The 8,041-nt window shown below is 35.6% G+C and overlaps 1 protein-coding gene across 1 annotated transcript in view; it reads left to right on the top strand.

Moving 5' to 3' along the window:
• FAM117B (family with sequence similarity 117 member B) overlaps nt 1–8,041 on the top strand; it is a 79,954-nt gene that overhangs the window by 46,058 nt on the left and 25,855 nt on the right. The gene's annotated exons all lie outside the window — the stretch shown is intronic.

Here is an 8,041-nt window from a genome sequence, read left to right as displayed (position 1 = left end):
TTAAATAAGCAAACACCACCAACAAGCAAAACAAGTACTATAATGTAAAAATATTAAAATAAAAAGAAAACCCTCTCATATGCATAAATCAAAGATTGCACACAAAGAACTCACATCTTTTCAAGCTTCAATAGTAAATATTCTGCTACTATGTATTAAATACTGCATGGTTTTCCCAAGCTAAGATGAAACCACATATAAATCAATAAACATTTTGCATTTTCTTTCATTATCTACTCAAAGTCATGCCTACTGCACCTCTAAACATTTCATTAATGAGAAAGAGTGAAATATGGCCATTTGTAGGAAAGTGGATGGACCTTGAGGGTGTTATGCTAAGCGAAATAAGTCAGGCACAGAAGGACAGATACCATATGTTTGCACTCATAGGTCTAACAGGAAACTTTCAGAATGATCTAGTTTCAAGAAAAGCAAGCAGTTAGTAGTGCTTAAGAAAAATTGTTTCAGTATCTAATGGATAGTTGATACCTGTCACAACACAGCATTTTATATACTGTTAAGTGAAACTGCAATACAATCTAAGTTTATTTTGGGAGTGTTTGCTGTATAATTGGATTTAATGAAATGTTTAGAGGTGCAGTAGGCATGACTTTGAGCAACTACTTTTATAGAGGACCAGTATAAAGAACATATACATATATAAAGTATTTCTTCAAGAATATACATGGTAACAAAACAAATGTCAGTGGCTGCCTCATGGGAGAAAGATCCTTCCTTCACTGTATATACTTCTGTAGCTCTTGAATTCTGTACTATAAGAATGAATGTACAGCCTGTTCAAAACAATACTTCTCTATATATATAAGGGGGGGGGACTTGTAAGGGAGATTTTTTCTTAAGAAATGTATTTTTATTTTTTAAATTAAAAAAATTTTATTTAAATTCTAGTTAGTTTAACGTAGTGTGCAATATTGATTTCAGGAGCAGAATTCAGTGATTTATCACTTACATACAATACTCAGTGCTCATCTCGAGTGATGCAAATTTGGAATTTTTTGGTGGAGGAGCCTTTCAGGTATTCTATATACAGTCTCATGTGGTCTGCAAATAGAAGTCTGACTACTCCCTTTCCTATTTAGATGCCTTTTACTTCTTTCTGATGTCTGATTGCTGAAGCTAAGACTTCCAGTACTATGTTAAATAGTAATGGTGAGAATGGACACCCTTATCTTATTCTTGATCATAAGCAAGCCTCTCAGTTTTTCTCTACTGAGGATGGTATTAGCTGTAGGTCTTTTGTATAAAGCCTTTATGATGTTAAGGTATGTTCCTTCTATCCCTACGTAAGAGGAATCTTTCTATATGGATAGAATGATGTTCTTAAATTAAAAACAAGGTTGAAGAATATATAAACATCACATACATATATAGTATTCCTGCCAAATCTAATCTAATTGTGAAATCTAATTGTGAAAAAACAGAGACTTAAGTTGAGAATACATAACAAATATAATGGCTTGCACTCTTAAAAATACATCTGTCATGAAAGACCAAGAAAAGCTAAGGAACAGTTTCAGAATAAAGTATAACAAATAACTTCTTTCTATTAACATCTCAATGCCATGTGTGTTTCTTGACTAGATCCCAGCTTACATGAGAAGTTACAGAACAATGAGAAAACTTAAAAAATTGACTATGTACCTTATATTAAATAATAGCATGGTATCAATCAATGTTAAATCTCCTGAATCTGGTAATTACTTTGGTAATTTTTGTTAAGTCCTTTTCCATATATACATGTTGAACTATTTGAAGAGTCAGAATGTCTGCAATTTACTAACAATTAGCAAATAGTAACAATGACAGCAATTATATATACACAAAAAATAAAAATATATATTAAAATGTTCAAATATAAATTTATTTTTGGTGACTCTAAGAGTCTACTGGTGTTCAATCTACTACTCCTGCAATTTTTCTATAAATGAGACTTTCAACATAAAAATTTTTTAATTAGGGAAGTCTAAATATATTAAGTGTAAGACTTAAGAAAAAGCAAAAGATTGTATGGAAAACAATTTGACAATAAAATATTATTAAAAAAGCAAAAGAATATAAAAGATTCCTATAGATTTGTTACGAACAAATTAAAATGAGAACGAGAGTATTAATTAAGCAAAACAAATAAAAGTAATTCGCTTTGCTAATTTGTTATAAGATGTTCAAACAAGAAAAATTACTTAGCAAAAATCCCTGATATTACTTAAACTCCTAACTCAAAAGATAATTGCTCTCTTTGTTCCACTAAGAAACTGTGCCTTTAAGACACTCTTAGATATTAATAAAAAGTAAAATTCAGTTTTAATTAAGTACATTTCAATTTTGTTCAGTCTTGCATTGTATACCAGGTAATTATTAGGCATCTACTACTAATGTGTTCAACACTGGACTAGGGACTGAGGTTAGAGAGGAAACAGTTCTTATTTCCAACAAGTATTTTCTAGAAGAGAAGGGATAAATAGCCAATTATGTTATGATAAAATAGCCACATGTGATGATAGAGGTCCCCTCGAAGAAAGGCATCTAAACCAGAACTAGAAGGACAGGGAAGCAGGTAGGCAAGATTTTATGGAATTAGGGGAGGCTTTAGAGTATAAGTTATCCAAGCAAATGGAGGGAAAGAATTCCAAACAAAACAGAAAACCTTAGAGAAGCATTAGAAAATAGAGTACACAGGGCACTGAAAGTCCATTATTGAGAGTAGGAGTGTATTTTCTAAATTATGTTTAATAGGTAAAAAGAAAAATACCAACTACACAGTCAAGAAACGATTTGTTTTAAAGGATTCCATGATGTAATCCTACTAGGTTACACTTACCCCAGTCTATTTACAAAAACTATGTATAGAGTCACTGGCCTAGAGAAATCTGATCTAACATTTAAAAAAAAAAAAACACAAACAAAAAAACCATGAACACCAGTCAAGTGGTAAAGCATCTGGAAATTAAAAAAAAAATTAATGTTTCTTTTTTGAGAGAGAGAGAGAGAGAGCGCGCGCAAAAGCAAAAGAGCGCGTGCGAGCAGAGAAGGGGCAAAGAGAGAGGGAAACACAGAATCCAAAGCAGGCTCCAGGCTCTGAGCTCTCAGCACACAGCCTGACACTGAGCTCAAACCCACAAACTGAAAGATCATGACCTGAGCCTAAGTCAGATGCTTAACCAACTGAGACACCCTGGCGCCCCATGGAAATTTAGATTACTTCAGAATCCTAGGTTAACCAAGAAAGTCAAAGCTACTGGGAAGCAACTACAGAGCTTATACAAAGGTCATTATATTAGCTCTTTAAAAAAATAATAAAAGATTTTTAACACTTTGCTTCTCTCTTAATATTACAGTCTGATTTTAAGCAATGGACGGAGGTTTTATACAAAAGAGCAAGTTACTCAAAAAATATTTTTTTAAAAAGCTAATCTACCTCTTTAGTACTTTCATTTCATAACACTAGACTTATCAACAGCTTCCTTCAGTAATTTTACATTATTGTAGTCTCTAATTTACCAAGTATATAATTTTATTAGGTTTTAATAACAGGTCATCTTAGAGCTTCTGAACTTGGACTACAATTTCAAGCCAAAGCATAAAATGGAAAAAGAAAACAATAAGCTCTTAATCAAAATAAACCCCTGAAGAGGAAAAAATAGCCTCTGAAATGTAGGAGTTCCAAGAGAAAATAATGTAAGATTTTTAAAAGCAAAAGATGACTGGTTTATGTAATAAACTAAACCCGATACTAATCACATGAGTCACAAATTCACATACTCACAGGTCCCTTCTGAAGAAGCCTAGGTGGGTAGGAACGTTGGGAAGAGATTACCTTTTTAGTCAAAACAATGTCAAACAATCCAGCCACACATACACACTTCATTTCATCCCCACAAACTGGTGTAGTCAGAAAATTCAAAAGGCACCTCTCAGAAATTAGGTGAACTAAATTAATGGAATTGCAACATAGGTAATGCTAGGAATACAAATTGGTCTAAGTTTGGAGGGCAAGTTGGCAAATGGTCAGTTTTTAAAAAAATCATTAAAAGAACATGGGGGGAGAAGGGCCAGGAGGTAGAGGCTGGTGACGATGTAGTATTTAGTGGTGTACCAAACTCTGAAACAGAAATGGTAGATGAGTCCGGCAGATGGGTCTCTTCGACCAGCCCTGCTCCACCGGCAATGGCAAGCTAAAGCATTGCTCCAGAGAGACTCTTGGGCTATTTGAGTTGACAGGGAATGAGCAATGTCTGCCAAAGACACAGAAAAAAAAGAAACGATGCCACATTTTTGCTATCTTTGTGTCAAAAATTAGGATGACAAATAATCATGTACAATAAAATCTTAATCAAGCACTCATTCTCATGACCAAAGCAAATGAAAGGGTGGAGGTACAGCAGGAGGAGTGATTAACATCTTTAAAAACTTGCTACCATACTCGTAAACTTTTTGATTTTAATATTTATTATTTATCTTTGAGAGAGAGAAAGAGTATGAACGGACAAGGGTCAGAGAGAGAGGGGGAGACACAGAATCCGAAGCAGGCTCCAAGCTGTCAGCACAGAGTCCAACACAAGGCTCAAACCCAGGAACCATGAGATTGAGACCTGAGCTGAAGCCAGACACTTAACCAACTGAGCCACCCAGGCACCCCTTCCTAAACTTTTTGATGTTACCTTTCTCTGTATTTTTCAGAACCTCCTCTTCCCATTCTCACTCATCCCTGAGATACTGCGATAGACCTTGGAGTCATATACATCTTTCAAAATGAAGAACCAGGGCTGAGTTATAACATGAAATATTTTGTCAAAAGTCTAACAGGAACTTTCTGGAAGCACCCATCTACATTATAAAATAAATTACTCCCATCATATTGTGTGCTCTAGCACTGTCTGGACCAGGAGTGATAAAAGAGCCCTGAGCCTCTCAACATGGGCAAAATTGCTAATCAGTCCCAATAATCTTGCCTGAATCTTTTTGAACACAATTCTCCAGGAAAGCTAATAGCAGTTAACAAACGACATAGGATATGAAATCTACGTGCTATTCTTGTTGTGACAATAACCAAAGGTAGTAACTTTAATGGCAGGAATTTTTAAATACTTAGTATCTATCAACTACTGCTCTAAGTTTTGTATATATTTTTCCTTGTTTAATCCTTGTTTAATCCTCATAATAACCTTAAAAGACAGTTACTATTCTTTCCCCCATTTTATATTTTTTTCATATGTATTTAATTATTTTTGTGAGAGACAGTGTGTGTGTGGTGCAAGCAGGGGAGGGTCAGGGAGAGAGGGACAGACAGAATCCCAACCAGGCCCCATGCTCAGCCCAACACAGAGCTTGATCCTAGAACCACAAGATCAAGACCTGAGCCAAAACCAAGAGTGGGGTACTTAACTGAACTACCCAGGTGCCCCGCCCCCATTTTACAAAAAGAAAACAAAAGTACAGAGATGTTAAGAAGTGCCTCAACCCCTAACAATAAGCAAAGATGCTCAACATCATTAGTCATTAGGAAAATATAAATAAAACTCACAAGATACAATTTCATACCTACTAGGATAGCTACACTTAAAAAACAGAAAAATAGTAAGTTTTGGTGAGGATATGGATAAACTGGAGCCCTTATACTTTGCTGAAGGGAATGTAAACTGGTGCAGCCGCTGTGAAAAACAGTTTGGCAATTCTTCTAAAAGCTAAATATATGACCCAGCAATTTCACTTCTACATATATACCAGAAGGAACTGAGAGCAGAGATTCAAACAGATATCTACATACCAATGTTCATTTCAGCAGTGTTCACAACTGCCAAAATTTGTAAACAACCCAAATGTCCACAAACAAATATGTTTATCCAACCAATGGAATATTATTCAGCCATGAAAACAAATGGTACAACATGGATAAATCTGGAAAACATTATGCTAAACAAAATGAGCCAGATACAGAAGTACAAATAACATATGCTTCCACTTATATGAAATACCTAGAACAGGCAAATTCACAGAAACACAAACTTGAATAGTGGCTACAGGGGCTGGAGAAAGAAGGACGGCTTACAGAGTTTTTGTTTGGGTGATGAAGTTTTAGAAACAGATAATGGCAACAGCTGCACGACGCTGTGAACGTAGTTGATGCTGCTAAATTATATACTTAAAAGTGGTCAAATAGGGGCAGCACCTGGGTGGCTCTCTCAGTTAAGCATCCACCTCTGAGCATGGAGCCTGCCTGCTTATGATTCTCTCTTCCCACTCACCCTCTGCCCCTCCCCTGCTTGCACTAGCTCACGCGCACTCTCTCAAAAAATAAAAAATAATTTTTAATGTTTATTTTTAAAAGAGACACAGAGTGTGGGTGGGGAAAGGGCAGAGAGAGAAGGAAACAAAGAATCTGAAGCAGGCTCCAGGCTCTGAGCTGTCAGTGCAGAGCCCAATATGGGGCTCAAACTCAAGACTGCGAGATCATGACCTGAGCTGAAGTCGGACACTTAACGAACTGAGCCACCCAGCGCCCACCCCATCCCCCAAGATAAAGAATTTAATAAACCTACCTGTGTAGCCTTGTCCCTCATGCAAGGAGCAGCCTGCCCATGACTATCACGAGGCCAGTGCCCTGCAAGGTACGGAGCAGCAAGTGTATCCAGAGAGGAAGTGCGCCGGATAATACTAGAGGGGCTTGAGGACGGTGGTCGTGTTTTGTCACCTAGATTTAAGACAAATATGTGTATTTTTAAGATAGATCAGGAAGGAAACAAAGTAAAAACTAAGTATTAAACCATGTGGAAATTCTCTAACTTAAGAAAAAAAGGAATAAAAAGGAGTAAGCTACTAATTCACACAAACCTGATGACTCTCCAGGGAATTATACTGAGTGAAGTCAATCTCACATAGTTACAATACTATATGATTTCATTTATATAACTTTTGAAATGAAAAAAATTTAGAAATGGAGGAACGATTTGTAGCTGAAAGGGTTAAAGACAGGGAAGGAAAAATGAACTGACAGAGGAAAGGCAGGTGTTATAAAAGGGCAACAAGAGGGATTCTTATGGTAAGGAGCTATTCAGCTTTACTGTAGTGACAGATACACAAACATACAAAGGAAATTAAACAATATAGAACTATACACATACACAAATGAGTTCAGGTAAAACTGAAAAAATCTGAATTAAGAGCAGATTGTACGATGTCAATATCCTGGTTGTAATATTGTATAGTTCTACAAAATATTATCATTGAGGGAGACTGGGCAAAGTGTACAAAACTTGTATTATTTATTACAACTGTAATTGTCTCTACAGAAAATAAGACAAATATATATGTACCCATTTTTTAAATGTTCATCTTGGTTTTAAGATTAAATAAGTATGACACAAAATACTTATTTATCATTAACACCACCTTTACTCAAAAGGATATAAGACAGCTGAGATAAAGTTACAGGGAAAATTCCATTTTAATCAACTCTGTATGACACATATCTTAGATTTTGTTACAATAAAACCATATTAATCAGGCTATAGGAACTTACATTGAAGCCACATATGCAAAAATCTTTTTCATTTCAAGCTAGAGCACATGCATGTAAATTTGAGCCAAAAAAAATTAGGTAATGGGAAGTGAGAGGTGACATAAAAGAAACACCTTTATATTTCCTTTTATTCTTTTTGATGGGCAAAGGAAATCAGCTTAGCTGATTTATACTTTAAGCCTCTACTACAAAGCTGTCATCATCAAGACAGTATGGTACTGGCACAAAAACAGACACATGGACCAATGGAATAGAATAGAGAACCCAGAACTGGACCCACAAGTATATGGCCAATTAATCTTTGACAAAGCAGGAAAGAGTGTCCAATGGAAAAAAGACAGTCTCTTCAACAGGTGGTGTTGGGAGAGCTGGACAGCAACATGTAGAAAAATGAAATTAGACCACTTTCTGACACCTTTCACAAAAATAAACTCAAAATGGATAAAGGATCTGAATGTGAGACAGGAAACCATCAAAACCCTTGAGGAAAAAGCAGGAAATAGC

Source organism: Suricata suricatta, chromosome 3, assembly GCF_006229205.1.
Source record: "Suricata suricatta isolate VVHF042 chromosome 3, meerkat_22Aug2017_6uvM2_HiC, whole genome shotgun sequence".
In the NCBI taxonomy this organism is placed as follows: Eukaryota; Metazoa; Chordata; class Mammalia; order Carnivora; family Herpestidae; genus Suricata; species Suricata suricatta.
This window is presented reverse-complemented; position numbering and strand designations above follow the sequence as displayed.